A 16,929-nucleotide genomic window follows, 5' to 3' on the forward strand; every position below is an offset into this window, starting at 1 on the left:
GGAGGGAGGGAGGGAGGGAGGGAGGGAGGGAGGAAGAGTAAAGAAATTGTCACCTGCAATATGAAGATAAAACTGCAGGCTTTGAGACGTGAAGGTGAGCTCCCTCCAAGTATTGATCAACGCATGGAGCCTCTTAAACCTTTGAGGCTTAAGTGTTGATCAAAGTGAGTTAAAGACCACAGACAGCACCCAAAGCCCTGAAGACTCCCAGTGTCTCGGGAGCTAAGGAGTAATTCTAACTGCACCAACCTAAGGGACAGGCTTCTTTTCACAACTCAATGCAAACTTAGCTTTAAGGCCATGCTCGCTCACCACTGCATAGCCAGGGGTGGGGGTGGGGCACTCTCACTTTGAGGCAAAGTCTCCCTCACGGACTTACTGTCCTGTATTGTTCTTGGCCAGCTCCAGAATTATTGCCCTTAGTCAAAGTACACGCAGGCCCTTTCTCAGGCCATTTTCTATTTGCTAAAACAAAGCCCCTTGGGCTGAGTGATTTACAAAGAATAGAGGCTTGTTTAGTTCATAGATTTGAAAGAGGCTCATAAGTCAACCCAGGTTACTCTCAGAGACCAATCCTGACCAATCAATCTACTAATGCCAATAATCTCAGCAAGCCCTTACCTTGAAAGTGATCAGTTTATGAGCTCTGAGATTCAGTGTGGTTTAAGCCAGGGTAAGGTAAGAACTTGGCTTTGTGCTCTGCCATCCGAGACAATGGGAGGAGGAGGAGATGCTGAGGTTAATACCATGCATTTAGAACAATTGTTTTACCACCTCCTGAATATTAGTGATTCATTAATAGGTTACAGAACCTCCATTCGCTCCGTTTCCCACATCCCTCCCCAGTGAGTTTTAATACACCCCACCTTTTCACCTGATATCTCCTACATCTCACCCGTTGCCTAAGAACTCTGACAATGCTTTTCCTCATCGATCTGGCAAAGTCCCTGGGCTTTGGCTTTCTGTCTTGCCAACATAGAGGACATACTCTGCTATATTTGTTTCTGGGCCAAAGTTGCTCCAAAAGTTATAAAGATCAGTGTGTCCAATGTCCAATGATGAGACTTCAATGTCCTCAGGGCTCCAAATGTAAGGAATCTGGGCCAAGGAGCAAATGTCAGTGTAGGATTTCTCAAACTGCCCCTTGCCTTTCTCAGACACTGTCACATGTGGGTAGCTCATGGAAAAGGCCTTGTATAGTCTAGGAAGACATTAAGCACATCAGCTCAGCCCATGTATGTGCCGTGACCCCAGCAGTTGGATTCACAATGACTAACTAGTACTTCTTATTCTCAGAGTCATAGAGGGGCTGGAGAGATGGGTCACTGGTTAAGAGCACGTACAAGTTTTGCAGAGGACTCAAGTTTGAATCATGGGGCTCAGGCTGGGTGGCTCGTGACTACCTGTCATTCCAGTGTTGGGTAGATTTCAGCATCCTCTCCTAATCTCTGAAGGTGCTTGCACGTGTGTACACAAACAGCCCCGCCCCTCCCCAGCATAAGCATAATTGAAAGATAAAAATAAACCCTATGGAAAGAAGACTGAGCTTCCCCAGAAATCGGTGTGATCAGAACATAGTGTAAAGGCACTGATGTGACTTCCGTGTGTACCTGAGCTTTGGGCTAGGGTCTGCCTAGAGCTCATGCGTTGTCCCTTCTCAGATGATTTCTCATTGCAGACAGACAGCACTGTGCAGGACAGAAGGATTCTGGGTTGACTTCTAGCATGGCTCCATCACTTAAAAGGACAAACCACACACCCCTCAAAGCTTGGATTCACACCGCTTCTTTCCAGGATTGCTGGGAGACCAGAGGGTGTCAGGCCACAAGAGCTCTGCAATGTGCTTTATATACCCTGTGGTTATACAGAGACTGGGCCTGGCTTGAACATCTAAAACCTCAAGTGTCACACTTCCTCCAACAAGGCCATAACCCCATGCTCCTACAGCATACCTGCCCCTCCTCTGCTTTCTCTCCTAGGAGGTACAACTAAGGCTCTCATCCCTGCTACCTTTAAATAGATGTTGTTACATTTAAACTTACTGTGTGGGAGATGGAGGTCAGGAGACAGTATACAGGAGTTGATTCTTTCCATCTCTCTTGTTATCCTGGGCATCAAACTCGGGTTATCAGGTTTGGCAGCAGGGGCCTTTCCCCCCGGGCAATCTCACTAGTCCACATCCCCGGCTGTGACTGCCTAGTCTGGGATGTGAAAGATGCAGAAGCTCCCTCCAAAACTGATTTGTCCACTCCTAGGTAACACTGGGCTCTGAATTCTGAAAGACCACAATCTTCACTAAAAAGCGCTAAGGCCTAGGTAACTGTCGCCCGTCTAGCCTGCCGTTTTGTGCTGTTCCTAATGTCATGAGGAAACTTTCTCATGAGCTGTTACTGCTGTTCCTAGGATGTTCTGTGCTTTGGTGTTCTTGGAAACCAATCCCAACAGAAGTCAGTGGAATGGCTCTGTATAGCTAGCCACAGTAAGCTTGGACCTGAACCAACCACCCAGCAGCACTTCCTGCACGTTTGTATGAGCTTTTATGGTTTTTGCCTTTATAAGTTGCTCCTGGGACGAACCGCAACATAAGAGAATTCTACACCTGTACCCATATAAGAAGCTATTTGGAAAAGGACTTCCATTTTGAGTAAAGGTCAGATAAAGTTTAAATTCCCAAGACTTCCCTGGAAACAGATATTTTGCTTGGCAGAAAGAGATGTATACATGGATAACTGGCCTCCTGGCTATCAAGATAAGACATGAATATTAGGCAAGGCAGGTCCACTGCCACAGCTGAATACCCCAGCCAATGGGAACAGGGTAAGTGAATTACAGAGACATGTTCCTAAGGAAGCCCCCCATCTCTAAACTGATTGGTGGAATAACGTGGCACAGACGTTTGTGAATTTTAGACTTAAACTCCCTATAAGATTTTAACTCAAGGTTCCAGACAGCTGGGAGTCTGGTCTGTGGCCCTGATGGATCAGTCTTGGAATGTGGCATTCGAGAAATCATCTCTGTTTGACTGAGATCAGTGTCTGAGTGGTTTGTGCCTCGACCCCAAGATGCCAGCAAGAAGATCCCTAAAGAGAACCACAAGTGCAGCCCAGTGTGCAGACACACAAAGTGTCATACAAAGAAACATGGGAAATATGGAAAGCAAGGTACCATTAAGGAAGGGAAATAGATTGGAGAACATCAAGATTAGCATATGAAAGAAACTGATGGAAGAGAAAGGTGGATTGCAACAAGCCACCCAAACGCGCCGCCACCACCACCGCCACCTACATGAAACAAAACAGAGAATATACAGAAAAAGTTCACATAGATAAATGACCCACAGAAAGGTTTCAGGGCCCTTGGCTCTTTCCTTTGGAATCCTTGACCTGGCCCACAGTTAAGCTCAGACATCTTCTCTTTGATAAACTGTCTCCTTTCCTGTTACAAAATATGTGCCTCTGCCAAAGTCTTTTCCTAGGACATGAGGAACCTGGTAACCACTGCCCCACGCCCTCCAAACTCAGACCCAGGCCTCTAACAGTTGCCGAGCTGCCAGCCGTGTGGTAAGACTTGCATCTAAATGCTTTCCAATTTCTCCATCCTCCTTAACAAAGACACCCATGTCACCAGGCAATATATATTTTTTGTGTCCCTTCTCTTCCTCCTTTCATTTTCTCCCATGGCATTTGTAAATGGTGGGCAAGCTCCCATGGAAGTTGTCCTAGATGGCTTTGTCAACCTGGCAGATCCTAGAGTCATCTGAAAGTTCTATTGAACAGTTGCCTAGATCAGACTGGCCTGTGTGCTTGTGTGTGCGTGTGTGTGTGTGTGTGTGTGTGTGTGTGTGTGTGTGAGAGAGAGAGAGAGAGAGAGAGAGAGAGAGAGAGTGTGTGCGTGTGTGAGTGAGTGTGTGTGTGTGTGTGTGTGTGTGTGTGTGTGTGTGTATAGGGTTGTTGATGACTAATTGATGCGGGAGAACCCATCCTTCTGTGGGTGGCACCATCCCCTGAGGCGAGTGGCCCTGTATGTAATATCTAGTAATAAGTGTGTCAAATAGAGGGCCCGAGATTGAGCCAGCGAGTGTCATTCCTCAAGTTCTTGCTTGACTCTCTGCTCTGACTTCCTTTAATCACTGTGACCTGGAAATGTGAGCCAAATAAATGCTTTCCCCATTTAAGATGATTTTGGTCAGGGTGTTTTATCATAGCAACCGAAAAGTAAATATAGCAAGGAGCTAGATGCAGCCTGTGGGCACCGGATCCAGGCTGTGCGTTCCCCCTTCTTTTGCCTCCTCAGCTTATGGTGCCTGTTGACTCAGACACTTCCATCTGCATCACTGCGACAAGGGCTGGGCTTATGCTGGTGCAAAGAAGCATGTGCACCAGCAACTAGGATGCCTGCATCCAACCCCGAGGCTCAAGTAGAGCCACAGCTGCTGGGCCCATGCAAGCCTAGCCGACCAGATGTGTGGATCCTGCTAGGGACTTCTCTCTGCAACCTGAGTAAAGGAAAGAATTGAGTCAATGGAGGTAGCAGGGAATGAGAGTCCATCTAGTTCCTACTGCCTACTGTGACTTAGGCACAGATGGGGGTCATTGATACATCAGAGCTGTCCCCACTTTGCCATTTCTTCTATCTCTGTAGAAAATAGTGAAGGGCTGAGCACAAGGTGCTTCAGACCATTTTCTTTGAATCTTAAAGAAGTCCAGCTGCGTGGTGTACCTTCCAGCTTTTGACCAACTTCCTTGTCTTCCAGCTTGTATCGAGGCCAGACTGTGTTACAGTAAAACCTTGGCATCTTTCTTTAAGATTTCCAGATTGAATCTGTTCCAGTTCTTGAGGGTACAGCACAGCGGGAGTTCAAGGGAACTGAAGGTGAAATTTCCAGCTTGAATTGCTACTCTCCCAGGACTAAGTCCTATAATATTGAGATGCAAGTATTTGCTGTCAGCATCTCTGAGATAATTTCCTCTATATCTGTGGACTGGGGCTTCTTCTAAAAGATGGGTCCAATATTTTGAGTTGGTAAGCTCAGAGATAAGGTTGCTTGTAGAAATGGTTCTAGCTTTTTAGATTACCACCCAAATTAAAAGTGTATATGAATGAATGGTTTTACTATTTGTTGGCTTGTCTTCTGGAACCATGCTCGAGGGAATTAAATGACTTACTACCAGAGGAACTAAGCCCATATGCTCGGGAATGGCACTAAGTACAGTAAACAAACAGGAAAAATTTGTGAGCAAGTAGGATATGGTGAAGCCTAAATAAATAGCATATAGCAAAGTTAGCCAGAGAACTGAGGGGGAGAGAAGCTGTTGACGAAGCCCGATCCTTAGCCCTTTCGCCCAATGGGCTGCTTGTCATTTAGGTCATGGGCCACATTCTTTGTGGCTTTGGGTGCCCATCCTGTCAGGTTGAACTGGTACTGGTGGCTTCACTCTTGGACTCCCTAGTAATACAAGGCCTCAGGAGTAATCCGTGTCCCCAGATGTTAGTCCTGTAGGACAGATGGGAGCCTGGAAGCAACTTCTAGGATGAGTATGTGGAACTGGTGGTGTTGGGAAGCTGTAGGTGGCAGTAGAGCTGTCCTCGACACCCACCCAGCCTTCCTCTTGAACTTCAGAGCAGGCAGGGGTGAGGCTCTAAAGAATTACTTCTGGTACAAGTTGGGGGAACTACCATTGCTGTCTTTTTTACCTAAGCCCTGAACTCAGGATCCTTGCAGATCTCCAGGAAGGTGAATAGAAAGAAAAGAAAGAAGAGGCTTGTGGTAGGCAAGCAGATGTTGTCTGTGTAAAAAAAAAAAAAAAGTGTGGTGGTTTGAATTCGCTTGGCCGAGGGAGTGGCACTATTAAGAGGTGTTGTCTTGTTGGAGGAACTGTATTACAGGGGTGGTGGGCTTAGAGACCCTCCTCCTAGCCATGTGGGAGTCATTCTTCTCCTGGCTGCCTTTCAATCAAGATGTACAGCTCTTGGCTCCTCTGGTACCATGACTACCTAGACACTGCCATGCTTCCTGCCTTGATTATAATAGACTGGATCTCTGAACCTGTAAGCCAGCTCCAATTAAATGCTGTCCCTTATAAGAATTGCCTTGGTCATGGGACATCTTCTTAGCAATGGAAACCCTAATTAAGACAGAAAGTATAAGGTTATTGTGATGTTTGGATGAACATGTCATCTGGATGCAGTGTAGACCCAGAACAGCAATATGGGCATCATTATCCTTTTGTGGGGGGGGGGGGAGGGGGTTGTGGTCATCCCTATATTGACTCTGCCATCTTGGTTATCCACATAACTACTGTTGCTGTAGTTGATTAATCTGCTCTGTTTGCCCGGTGGTGGCAGCGTGAGTTCCCTGCTACTGTTCCAATGTTGTGGATTCTCCAATGAAACACACACACACACACACACACACACACACACACACACAGCCTTACTTTTAATACGCCCAAAGCAGATCAGTGGTTGGGCCACTCCCTAACTGCTACACGCCTAGCACACAGATATTCCTGAATTATTTATTCAAACCTACATTCCATCCTGGGTGCCCTGGTCTGCAGCCTTCCTGGGTCACAATCCCTGGGTCTTACAGTTTGGTTGTCTCTCTCTCTCTCTTGCACCTCTCAGGCCTGATCTTTCTGCTTCTCCAGCATAGTGGTTCTAACTCCTCCTTCTTCCCTGGCTTTCCTTGCCTGAGAAAACTAAAGTCCTATCTCCCTGCCCAACCGTTGGCTGCTAGCAACTTTATTTGCCAATTAGAACCAGCTTGGGGCAGGGACGCTCAGTGTCTCACATGCAGAATTCTCGTGATATTTTGGGAACCCATAATGCATGCATTAAACCAAATCCAAGTCCAAGAATTACTAGAAGACCCCAGACTCTATGAGAATGCAAAGAATGTTTATTCTGCAGGAATTTCCAGCATGCAGGGGTTAACCATTCATCAAAATGGTGTCCCTAGACAAAGGCACACAAGCAAAGGTTAAGTAGTCTAAAACTTCATTGGTGGGTGCAAGGGGAAGTTACATGGGTCAGTTTCTGATTGTCTGCTATGTTAGTTTTGCTATATTTGGTGAGGCCTTGAGGAAATTCCAGGCACCAGTTCAGCTCTGGGCTTATCCTCCCTCTGTCAGAGCCGTCAATGGATTAACAGCCCGCTTTCAGTAAATCCCTCTGTGGAACCCAGTCTGCTTCCCTGGGAAACCAAGACTTTTTTTTTGAGGAGGGGGGGCTTCTCTGTGTAGTCCTGGCTGTCCTGGAACTCACTCTGTAGACCAGACTGGCTTTGAACTCAGATATCCACCTGTCTCTGCCTCCCAAGTGCTGGGATTAAAGGCGTGGACCACTACCGCCTGACCCAAGACATTTTTATTCCCAAGGTTTCATTACATTTCATTCATCTTTGCTTTCCTTACAGCAGCTGCATATTTGGTTGGTATCTTTCATTTTCTGTGTAGCTGCTATCTTGGAGGTTCGTCCTGTCAGTGGGGACCTACACACTTATGACTGATGTGTTAGTGTTTGTCAACTTACAGCAAACTAAAGAGAACCTCAGTTGAGAAATTGCTGTTATCAGATTGGCTCATTGGCATGTATGTGGTACGTTTCTATTGATTAAGGACTAATTCAGGAGGGCACAGACTACTGTGGGTGGTGTCAGCCCTAAGCAGGTGGTCATGGATTATATAAGAAAGCAATTTGACCAAACCATGGGGAGCAGGACAGTAAGTAGTAGCGTTCAGCAGTCTCTGTTGTGGTTCCTGCTTACAGTCCATGCCCCCTGACTTTCCTGTGATAATCTGTGATGTAGAAGGCTAAGTATTAAAAACAACAACAACAAAAAAAACCTTTCTCACCAAATTGGTTTTCATCAATGAATTATACCAGGAACAAAAAGTAAAAAGTAACCAATATGGAAATCAATGACAGAGAGTGAGATATTGCTGTAAAAGACCTGAGAGTGTCTGTTTGGTATTTTTCCACCTATGGTCTGTAGATGGATTTTGGAGCTTTGGACTGGAAAGACAGAGTTTTCAGAGCTTACTCAACTATTGTGAGATCTTGGAAGGTAGGAATGCTGAGGGAGAGACAGACTTTGGAGGCCTGGCTTGTAAAATCTCAGAAGGAAGCAAAGACTCTCTTAGGGTCATTGGTATGGTGTGACTTGAATTAAGAATCCCTGGAAGTCAAGCTTTTGCTTGGGACAAGCAGTGCTGTTTGGCTGGGCCTGAAGAATCAGCTGTGATTAAGAACAGACTGGAACCATGAGGTGAAATCATATGGGGACATATTCTCAAGGTCGGCACGTAGAAGTAGTGGTTCATGAAGAAGTTAAAGATGCCTCTCAAGCTGGTAGCTAAACTTGGTAATGTGTAAGAGGGAGCCTTCCACATGGGACTTGTTTTGAAGGCATAAAAGAGTAATGGGGACAGCAGAGGTTTGTCACTGTGTAACAGTGGAGTCCCTGCAGACAGGCCCGTAGGTCGATGGTGACAGTACATCTTTAGTTGTAGTGGAAATCTATTGTCGAAGGAGGCCTTGGAGAGAAGCTGTGGCTTGGCACCACAAGGTAGGGTTAGAGACCCTGGACAGAACCAAGAGGAGCTATGGTGAAGCCTTGGTTACAGTGGAACCCCCTGTATGTTGGAAATTCCAGGACTATAGAATGACCACCAAGGACCTCAGCAAGTGTGGAGTCTCCCTGAATCTGTTAGATAAGGTGTTTCTGTGTGTGTGTGTGTGTGTGTGTGTGTGTGTGTGTGTGTGTGTGTGTATGTGTTGGATAGTAGATCAGGAATCCAGAGATCATACATTGAGCTACAGCATTTGGAGCTGCTGGACTTTACTTAAGTGTGATGTTTTTATGCCCTGGTACTTTTTTCTTGGAATAACAAAATATATAACTTGTTTTTTTTTCAAGAGCCCACAATAAAAGAAAACACTGGATTTATTAAAGAGAAAATTTTAACTTTTAAAATGATGAAAAATGTAAAGACTGTGGAACTTGTAAAGTTATGCTATGTTGTTGCTGGTTGTTAATTGGCTTTGAGTTTTTTGAGACATGTTTTTTTCTTTGTAGCCCTGGCTGTCCTGGAACTTGCTCTGTTGACCAGGTTGGCATCAAACTCTCAGAGATCCACCTGCCTCTGACTCCTGAGTGCTGGGATTAAAGGCATGCACCACCATTGCCCGGATTATACTATGTTTTATATTGTTGTTAACATAAGATCTTGGAAATAAACAAAAAAGGATTATAGTTCAATAATGATGTATGTGTCTGTATGTCATGTTTGTGCTTGCAATTTATATTTGTTAATTTAACACAATAGAGAGTTACTTTGGAAGATGGATCCTCAATTAAGAAACTGCCGCCATCAGATTGGCCTGTGGGCATACCTGTAATGTATCTTCTTGGTTAATAATCTGTCGTTGAAAGGCCCAGCTCACTGTCAGTGGTACCATGGCTGGCTGGGTTGTATAAGAAAGCAAGCTGAGCCGGGCGTGGTGGTGCACACCTTTAATCCCAGCACTCAGGAGGCAGAGGCAGGTGGATTTCTGAGTTCAAGGTCAGCCTGGTCTACAGAGTGAGTTCCAGGACAGCCAGGGCTACACAGAGAAACCCTGTCTCGAAAAACCAAAAAACCAAAAAACAAAACAAAACAAAAAAGCAAGCTGAGAAAGTCATGGAAAGCAGACCCTTAAGCAGGACTCCCCTGCCATCTCTTTTTCAGTCTCTGCCTCCAGGTCCCTTCCTGCTTGCGTCCTGCTCTGACTTGCCGCAGTGGCTGACTATCATGTGCAAGTATAAATCTTACAAAACCTTTCCTCCCCAAGTTGTTTTCATCCGTGGTTTATTATGCAGCAGAAAGTAACTAATACGCTGGCCTGTAGGGTACACAAGGAGTTGGACTTCCTATCAACCATTACCCCGATGCATAAGCATTCTGTATATGCAAAGTGTATGGACCTTTAGGGATGATTAGAGTCCATTTCTCTTTCTCAATCATGGACCCTCAACAGCACAAGGCCAGGCCAGGGCGCTTCTCTGATTCACACCACCGCGAATTGTCCTGATGTAACAGTAACTTTCAGACTTCACTTTGGCGGCATATTTAGTCATGGCTGTGTCATGGCTATGTGCTGTACTTCTGAGGGAACACAGGATCTGGGAGGAAGCTAAAAGAGATGAAAATGAGCTATTTGATCAAAGTCTAATGACCATCTGCTTAGTGTATGGGTGTCCCCAGATCAGTAACCCAATGTTTGGATTATAACAACTCACCAGGGACCCATCTGTGTAGGGCGATGGTAGAAATACCCTTGCAGGAGTGAAAGTTGCACTAAGAAACTGTCGACTATGATGAGATCATGGTGGCTAACCAAAGGAAGACGAAAAGCCTGTCCTACTGGTCACTAAGACAAAGGAACCTGAGCTTCCTTTCAGCCCCAGCCTGTAGAATGGTGGCATCTATAGAATGGTGGCATCTATAGAATGGTGGCATCTATAGAATGGTGGCATCTATAGAATGGTGGCATCTATAGGTAAAGGTGAGTCTTCCCACTTCAATCAACCTAGTCTACATTATCACTCCTAGACATCCAAGAGGGTCATCCAATCTAGATAATTCCTCACAGTCGTACCCTAACGCTTATTTCTTAGGTGATTGTAGATTCTTTTAAGTGGGTAACGAATATTAACCATTATAATGAGGGTGAACTATCTCAATCAAAAATAACATCCACCAAGAAGAGGAGCTAAGTGGTTGGAGAGATGGCTCAGTGGTTAAGAGCACTGAATATTCTTCCAGAGGTCCTGAGTTCAATTCCCAGCAACCCCATGGTGGCTCACAACCATCTGTAATGGCACCCGATGCCCTCTTCTGGTGTGTCTGAAGACAGCGACAGTGTACTCATATACATGAAATAAATACTTTCAAAAGGAGGGGGGAGGGGCTGGTGAGATGGCTCAGTGGGTAAGAACACCCGACTGCTCTTCCGAAGGTCCAGAGTTCAAATCCCAGCAACCACATGGTGGCTCATAACCATCCATAACAAGATCTGATGCCCTCTTCTGGAGTGTCTGAGGACAGCTACAGTGTACTTACATATAATAAATAAATAAATCTTTAAAATAAAAAAAAAAGGAGGGGGGAGGATAAATCTTAAAATATTATTTGATGTTTTCTTACCACCCCAATCCTGTTAAATCCAATCCTTCCAGTAGTCAAACCAAGCAGACAGCTATGTAAATCAACTTGCTAACTGGATTGCTTCACCCTAGACCAAGCATAATGAAGCTTGTTAATGAGATTCTTCCATCGTGGGTCCCTGACAAAGTTAGGCCTGAAAGGTATACTTGATTCCTTTGCATTCTACTCTTGGTACTCATTTGCTTCTGAGGAGAAACACCCAGGTACTAGAGTTAATCAGCAGCATCCTTGGCCATGCCTTCCTCAAGGCTTCAGGGGCACATCCCAGCCTTTTGCCTGGGCATCAGGAAAGGATCTTAGAAAGCTTGCTTTCACACAAGGAGTCATTCTCGGATAATGATGTATTAGTATATATTCCTATTACAGAAATCTCAGATCAAAATACCACCAAAGCCTTCAACTTCCTCGACTATTAGGGCTCCAAGATTTCTCCCCCAAAAGGCCCAAATAACTTAATAGGAAATACAATACTTAGGATATGTCTTGACTACTGAGGTATGATGACTATCCTCACCTTGGGCATAATTGGCATAATTGAATTTATTCTACAAAGAACAAACAGCTTCAGTCAATTCGGGGATGGCCAAATGTTGAATTTGTTTTTATCTTTGGATTAAAGGCAACACCTCTGCCTGTTCCTCAGCACCGTTGAATCTCCAGCTCCACCTTTCTCCACCGTGTCCAAGCCCCCCCCCCCCCGCTTCACTTTCTTCTCCATCTCTCCACCACACTATCTTTCTCATTTCTACATCACACACTGGTTCACTGTAGTGGCACCCATAGTAGCTACTCTAGTGTCTTTTTGGGGGGCCACCCCTGGCCCAGCAGGACCGGGGCAGGCACTTCGGTGTCTTTCTTCTGGCCATCCAGCCAACAGAAAATAAAGTACTATCATTCCAAGCCCTAGAGTGGAAAATAATTAAGGGAAGACGCGACTCCTTCCATGTGGGAAAAGATGCTACTCTCTACATAATAACTCAACTGTTCTTCCAAGAAGACTGATTGACACAGTGAAAAATATCTATCAGGGTCTATGTTTATTCTGCATACATAACAGCTCCAACCAGCTTCATCCTCCATCAATCCATGAACCAATTCCAAGGAAAACATCCAGCCACAAGCGAACTGACAAATATATTTGACTCATATGCCCTGCTGTGCCAGGTTCAAGTATTTGTTGGCATTTGTAGACACTGTCACTGGCTGGATTGAGGCTGACTATAATAGCAAAGGCTACCCTAAAGGGAATTGTATCGAGGTCTGACCTTGCCTACTGAGGTCTGACCTTGTCTACTGAGGTCTGACCTTGCCTACTGAGGCTTGACCTTGCCTACTGAGGTTTGACCTTGCCTACTGAGGCTTGACCTTGCTGAGGTTTGATCTTACTTACTCAACACAGAGTGACAACAGGTCATGGGGTGACAGAGGGTGACAAATGCCCATCATTTACACCCCAGGTGACTCGGCCTATAGCTATGGCTCTGGAAATAAAATATTATCTAAATTCTGCTTGGAGATCAGTGTCTTCAGGAAAAATTGAAATGACTAACCAAACTATTAGGCAGATTCTAGGAAAGCTTTGACAAGAAAGCTCTGGGGGAAAACCAACAACAACAAAGTTGTCACCCATCCTCTTAAGAGTTAGAACAACTTCAAAGTCTAATGCCCGGCTCAGCCCCTAGCGTTACTGGGTAGGTAGTTACTGGCCCTTTCTCACAGGAACAGGTATAGAATGAACTTAAAGCAAATCCAGCAAGCCCTATACAAAAATGGAAACAAGGTTGTACTCAGCCCAAAGTGCCTAACCTGAAAGACTGTGGACCCTAGACTGGGTCCTCCTTAATATCTAAAAAGACAGATCTATAGAACGGTGGGGTCCTCAATGGAGCAGACCTTTCCAAGTGGCCCTAAGTACTGGGGACAGCACAGCATGACAAGGAACTACCTGCAGCAGGCCAGGATAGAGACATCTCAGAAGTCTGTGGCAGCTTTTTGTAAAGAGGATGGTTTCTGGGACCATACAAAGCTGGAGATACATCCCTCCAGGGGGTCCACCATCTCAAATAAGGGACCACCTGCAGTAGGCCGAGTTGGAGACATCTCTGTAGTTCACAGCAGCTCCCATTTCTCCTAACAGCCTGGACAATAGCTGTATAGATTTCATTTGTGCGTGACTGCTTTCCAGTTGGCCTTGGTGTGCATAACTATTCTATTGTATCTGACTTTCCTATTTCTTTCTCCTTCTGCTCGGGTGAATTCTGTGAAATTAGATGCTCCTTGATGTAATGATTCTTAAACAACTAAAAACTGAGGCATGGGCGAATTGTTTCCAAGATGAGGCACAGCACAGCGTAGCATCCTCATGACTGGTCTGGGGCTGTTCCGAAGCATGGCCTGCTCTGGATCCTCGTGCTTCTCTCAGTAGAGTCAGCATCCTGAGCTAAAGCATGGAGAGCCATGTACTCACAGGAGAATGGAGTCAATCCCCTTCCGAAAGCACAACTCACCCTAACACTGTCGCTCCTGCTTTGGTTTTGGTCTTTGCTTTTCCCAAGAATAAGCTTCCACTGGTTCCCATTTTAAACAAGGTATCTGACCAAGGTATCTGACCAAGTCCTCTCATTGTTAACACTTTCTTACCCTGCAGTAACCACACAAGGAACAACTTTCCCTGAGTGACTTTCTTCTCAGTAAGATGTGGAAAATGGTACACACTAAGGCCCCATATGAGGTCCTAAATATACTCTATACCATGAGAACACTGGAAAGGTATGGAGAGGCAGTCCCAGACCTAAGGGTCCAAGTTGGAAGGCTGTTCCCTTGGGATGTATCTCCAAGCAAGACAGCTGCATAAACTTACTTGGAAAAAGAAAAGCTAAAGTTTTACTTTTCTAGTTTTGATGAAACTGACCCATTGATAGTTATTCAAAGTTTCTCTGAGCACTTCCAGTGTACAATTTGGTTTTTTGTTTGTTTGTTTATTGGGTTATTTTGTAATTGGAAATGCTTTTTTTTAAAAAAAATCTTTCTCTAACAAAATGAATGTCAAAATAACCCAATCAGACTCACAGGAGGTAGATGGTGGGAGGGACTTGGGAAGAAGGGAGGAGGGGAAGGGGGAAAAGGGGGAGGCAGGATCAGGTATGGGAGGAGATGGGATGATATACCCAGGAATTTGAACAGAGGTGTGTAGCAATGAGGGGTGGGGAACTGGCGGTAACCACCAGAAAGTCCCAGATGCCAGGAAAGCAAGAGGCTTCCAGGACTCAATGGGGATGAGATTAGCTGAAATGCCCAACAAAGGGGAGGGAGAACCTGTCGAGACCATATCCAGAGGTTAGTCCTTGTGTAGGGGATGGGGCCACCCACTCATCTCCAAAGTTTTTAACCCAGAATTGCTCCTGTACAAAGGAAATACAGGGACAAAGTGTGGAGCAAAGACTGAAGGAAAGGCCATCCAGAGACTGCCCCACCTGGGGATCCAGCCCATATACAGATACCAAACCCAGACACTATTGCAGATGCCAAGAAGTGCTTGTTGACAGGAACCTGATATAGGTGTCTCCTGAGAGGCTCTGCCAGAGTCTGACAAATACAGATGCGGATTCTCACAGCCAACCATTGGGCTTAGCACGGGGACCCCAATGGGAGAGTTAGGGAAGTGACTGAAGGAGCTGAAAGGGTTTGCAACCCCATAGGAAGAACAACAGTATCAACCAACCGGACCCCCTAGAGCTCCCAGGAACTAAACCACCCACCAACCAAAGAGTACACATGGAGGGACTCATGGCTCAAGCTGCATATGTAGCAGAGGATGGCTTCATCTGGCATCAATGGGAAGAGAGGCCCTTGGTCCTGTGAAGGCTTGATGCCCCAGTGGGAATGCTAGGGTGGGGAGGTGGGAGTGGGTGGGTGAGGAACACTCTCATAGAAGTAGGGGAGTTAAGCCGGTCGTGGTGGCATACGCCTTTAATCCCAGCACTCGGGAGGCAGAGGCAGGCGGGTTTCTGAGTTCAAGGCCAGCCTGGTCTACAAAGTGAGTTCCAGGACAGCCAGGGCTGTACAGAGAAACCCTGCCTCGAAAAACCAAAAACCAAAAAANAAAAAAAAAAAAAAGAAGGAGGAGGAGGAGGAGAAGAAGAAGAAGGAGGAGGAGGAGGAGGAGGAGGAGGAGGAGGAGAAGAAGTAGTAGGGGAGTTGTGGAGAGGAAACTGGGAAGGGAGATAACATTTGAAATGTAAATAAATAAAATATCCAATAGAAAATAAATAAATAAAAAATAATTAAAAACAAACAAACAAAACAATCCAAAGACTGCATGAATACACTCTAAAGTCAACACTTTTCTTGTTTGGAACTCAAGGTGGTGCACGGGGTTTGCTGAAGGAGGCAGAAGCAGGAGGATCACCAGCGTGCAATTTGTATGCAAAGGAGGACCAGACTCTCTTGAAGACTGGATACACCAAATGCAAACTCATCCATGGATAGGTACTGCCCATATGAATACCTCGGTCAAATGGAGAGAGTAACTTCTATGAGAGGTGGATAATACTTCCTCCTCAGTAGAGAACTGTAACAATTTTGGGTTCCATTACATATGAGGCCACAACATGTGGTGGGGTTCTCCGTGAACTACCAGACCGGACTCATCTGTAGGTGAAGAGAAAAACCCGTTATAATAGAGGGCAGAAAACTACCTTCCAAGGACAGAGAACTTCTGCCATGCTGAGAGTTAGGGCCACAGCAGTCAATGAGCCAAATCCCAATTGGTATGGATCCTAGTAACAAGGGAAGAAGACCCTAATTAATTCAGTGCATTGACAGTTGGGTCATTTTCAAGAGCCCTATACTGTAGGTTCCTTGGTGACAGACTCAACAGCGGGTCCCTTAATAGTTACACTCTGTGGGGGCAAGGTTTGTGGAAACTTAATGAGATAATACAAACAACTTGGGTTAGATTCTGTTGCTCACCAATCTTTATAATCACCTAAAAGTGGCACTGCTGCTTGAATTGGCTTGAGGATCCAATGGCTTGAAAAAGCCCAGCTGAATATAACACAGAAGCTGGAGAAATATGTGGGCCAGTGCTCTGCACCAGGGACTTACTTCAGTATGACAGACAGCACTCAGTCTTGTCAGCACTATGTGCTCAGTGGTACCCAAAGTGCTTGGGAGTTATAGAGTGACTTTAAGACAGGAAATGTGCCTGTGCAGTGGTAGCAGATAAGACCACACCAGTCCTTTAAGCTAAAACAAAGGTCGGCATGCTAGAACTACCTTAAAGGTGACAAAATCAGGACTCACTAGATTGAACTTGATGTATAGACACCCCCCCCCATAATAGAAAGTTACCAAAGGACCCACTTCACAAGTCATGAGGGATGACAGTGGACCTGTGACCAAGACACNCTATGGAACTTCTACCTGCTGTATAATGTATACTGTATAATGTATAACTTCTATGTATAATCATGCAGGAGCAGGGCTCATCCAGTTGAGAANTCCTAAAGCAGGATTTACAGACCTGTGCACTCTGTATGAAGAGTGAACCAAGCCTTGAGACATCTCAACTGAAAGCCTTCAACAAGACAAGCTAATAGCAATTCCACGACCACCCAATTGCAGTTTCTAGGTCCAAAACTACAAGTCAAAATGGACAGGTCCCTCAAGCCAGGGCAGAGACACGATTGCAATTCATCATGTGTGGATACAGCCAATA

General features: G+C 45.4%; 1 protein-coding gene across 1 annotated transcript in view; it reads right to left on the reverse strand.

Annotated features, from left to right (window-relative positions):
- Positions 1-9,901, reverse strand: part of Olah (oleoyl-ACP hydrolase) — a 51,443-nt gene extending 41,542 nt beyond the window's left edge. The window contains exon 1 of the mRNA XM_021216023.1: positions 9,697-9,901. The gene's annotated coding sequence lies outside the window, so the exon portion shown is untranslated. The remainder of the gene's footprint in view (positions 1-9,696) is intronic.
- Between the last annotated feature and the right edge of the window lie 7,028 nt (positions 9,902-16,929).

Source organism: Mus pahari, chromosome 16, assembly GCF_900095145.1.
Source record: "Mus pahari chromosome 16, PAHARI_EIJ_v1.1, whole genome shotgun sequence".
Lineage (NCBI taxonomy): Eukaryota > Metazoa > Chordata > Mammalia > Rodentia > Muridae > Mus > Mus pahari.